At 45.3% G+C, this 3,224-nt stretch overlaps 1 non-coding gene across 1 annotated transcript; it reads left to right on the top strand.

Annotated features, from left to right (window-relative positions):
• The first annotated feature begins 284 nt into the window (after positions 1-284).
• On the top strand, positions 285-356 carry TRNAC-GCA (transfer RNA cysteine (anticodon GCA)). The gene has a single exon. It is a non-coding gene; the product is annotated as a tRNA-Cys (tRNA).
• Positions 357-3,224: the final 2,868 nt, after the last annotated feature.

Here is a 3,224-nt window from a genome sequence, read left to right as displayed (position 1 = left end):
AGGCTGAGATGGTTAGATGGCATCAGCGACTCAAAGGACATGAGTTTGAGCAAGCTCCAAGAGATAGTGAAGGACAGGGAAGCCTGGTGTGCTGCAGTCCAGGGAGTCGCCAAGAGTTGGACATGACTGAGCGACTGAACTGAACTGAGTGATATAAAAAATGAATGAGATAACATGATCCCTGCCTTCACAGGGTTTTCTTCTTCGCAATATCCCACAGAAATAAATAGGATAAGTCTTTGCAGACAGTTCATTTCAATTAAACTAGTTTTTATTTAGGGGCTTCCCTGGTGGCTCAGAGGTTAAAGCGTCTGCCTGCAATGCAGGAGACCCAGGTTCAATCCCTGGGTTGGGAAGCTCCCCTGGAGAAGGAAATGGCAACCCATTCCAGTATTCTTGCCTGGAGAATCTCATGGAGAGAATTCCCAAGAGAATGGAGTCTCTAGAAAAAGAAAACTTATTGAAAGGATAGTAATTGTTCTTCCTACTTTCCTTCCTTTCATCCAGCAAATATTAAATGTTCGCAATATTCCAGGCTCTCTGCTACCATCCGGGTATCCAAAAGTGACAAAGAATTGCTCTTGTAAATGCAGTCTAGTGGGAGCTGCTGCTGCTGCTAAGTCGCTTCAGTCATGTCCAACTCTGTGCGACCCCACAGACAGCAGCCTGCCATGCTCCCCCGTCCCTGGGATTCTCCAGGCAAGAACACTGGAGTGGGTTGCCATTTCCTTCTCCAAAGCATGGAAGTGAAAAATGAGAGTGAAGTCACTCAGTCGTGTCCAACTCTTAGCGACCCCATGGACTGCAGCCCACCAGGCTCCTCTGTCCATGGGATTCTCCAGGCAAGAGTACTGGAGTGGGGTGCCATTGCCTTCTCCATTCTTGTGGGAGAGAGACACCTTAAAAGTTCTTTCTCAAAACAGAATCACAACTGCAAAGTTGTGACAGCCCATATTGGTGGAATGAATAAATGAATAAGGAGTACTATAAAACCATTCAACAAGGATGTCTGTTAAACCCCATAAAGCCACAGAGTTTAATTCAGCATTTAAGAGTGAGGCCAACTGCTGGAGGGAAGGAGGAGTGAGATAGAGTCAGGCTCTAGGTACGAATTCATAAATTTTATCTCAGTCTTTTGAGGTATATTTTATTGTGTGTGCCCTAAGTCACTTCAGTCATGTCCGACTCTTTGCAAGCCTATCCTGTAGCCCACCAGGCTGCTTAATACTGGAGTGGATTGCCATGCCCTCCTCCAGAGGATCTTGTGGACCCAGGGATTGAGCCATGTCTCATGTCTCCTGCATTGGCAGGCATTTATTATTGGGCTGGTCAAAAATTTCATTTTTTCCACATTACAGAAAAACTGAAATGAACTTTCTGGCCAATCCAATATTATCTTCATTTACTGAACTAGGAAACTGAGACTCAGATGTGAAGTCTTTTGTCTGCTGTTACTGGGCTACCCAGTGATGGTAGAGCTCAACTCACTGTGTGACTCCAGAGTCCATGTTCTTTTCATCACATGGTTCCTTTTCCCCACATCAAGCAATATCATAAACATTAAGATCTCATTTCCTACCAGTGCATGAATCTTTGTGTGTCTCCAAGACTGCAGACACATTCCCAACTCAGGCCTTGATCTTGCTTATCAGGCTATGCAGTTCTCTCCCTCCCTCCCTGGGAGGTTTGCTTAGAGAGGCCTCCTATGACCACATTTACCATATTCATGTCCGTCACTCTCCGTTTACCTGCTTTATTTTTCTCTGTACCTCCTATCACTACATGATAATCAGTCTGCTGTTCCTTCGTTAGTTGTCTCTCCCCCACTAGAATGTAAGCTCCATGTGAGCTGGGGATGGTACCAGGCAGGGACTCAACAGGACACAGAATTCCACTCCGATGCTTTTTTCCAAAGAATTTAAAAAGGGAAGTGGGCATTTTCCAAGAGGTTAAGGAAGTGTTGAGGACAATAGTGAGGAAGGTTGAGACATTTAGAACTAAAGAAAAGCCACAAGGCATTACCACCTCTTAGCTTACAGGGAGGCACAAAGGGAGAAACTGTTGTTCCTGGAATTGGTGATTGCTGGATCTCGGAGGAGGAGCTGGCAGGCAGCAGCTGTAGCCATGGAAGAGATGGCCAATGCTAGAGTTGAGACCTTGGGGCAGGGAGAAAGCCTAGCATCTCATCACTCCACGCCCTTCCCCGCATCATCTGCGTTGACTCTCACTAGCCAAACCCAACTGAAATCCAGCTAGCAAGGTTGCAAAGGTGGTCATGGTACTGTGTGTAGCAGTCAGCATCTCAGGCACAGAACAGGGCAGAGGAGTTGAGGATGGATCTGCGAGTGGGAAGGAGTAAACAGAGAATAACCAGGTAAAAGGAATTGTTTTGTTTTGTTTACCTCATTTTACCACCACCCAGTACACTGCCTCTCACACCTTGAGTGCTCAACATGTACGAATAAATGAAATATGCCCCTTGAAAGAGAAAGACGAGAGACTGACATGGAGCAACCAGGAGTCACCCAGGAGTGGTTTGATGGGGACTTCTTACCAGGTGGCAGCCCTGAGCCTGGAACAGAAAATCATACCTAAAAGATCCTTCTAAGGAGCAACAAGATTTGTTTGTTCAGTATCACACGCTTCTGTAGAGTGAAAGCTTGTATAAATTGGGAGACACATGTCACATCCACAAATGTTAAGGAATCTCTCCTGTGTGCAGTCTAAACCGATATCCAGCCACTCAGAGGGTCTGAGCTGGGATCTTAGCTGTGGATTATCAAGATGTAGACAATGGAAACCCATTTACAGCAATTAAATGACAAAAGAGGGAATATATTCAATACTATGAGAACACAGGCTATTTCAAGGGATAAAAGAGGGAGATGTAGAGGAGGGACCACTGCAATTACTCCATCTCTCTGGGGATGGATGGGTCAGTCAGTCATTCAGCAAACATTTATTGAACTTTTATGGGAGCCAGGCACTGTGCTGGATTCTTATTGTTCTGCTTCTCCAGTTACATTTGAATTCTCTCTTGCTCTTTCTCACTGTCTCTCTTATTGGTTTTATCTGATTTTTTTGTGGAAACAGCCCAAACAAACAGTCCCTATCCACAATGTGCCCTTATGCCTCTTGAAGTCTAGTGCCTGCAGAAGCATCAAGTTTCTGAGTTTGAATTCTAAGCTCCAAGAGAAGAGAATCCAGGGAGCAGATTGGGTGAT

The sequence above is a fragment of the Bubalus kerabau genome, chromosome 15, assembly GCF_029407905.1.
Source record: "Bubalus kerabau isolate K-KA32 ecotype Philippines breed swamp buffalo chromosome 15, PCC_UOA_SB_1v2, whole genome shotgun sequence".
In the NCBI taxonomy this organism is placed as follows: domain Eukaryota; kingdom Metazoa; phylum Chordata; class Mammalia; order Artiodactyla; family Bovidae; genus Bubalus; species Bubalus kerabau.
The sequence above is the reverse complement of the archived record's forward strand: the minus strand, read 5'-3'. Positions and strand labels throughout refer to the sequence as shown.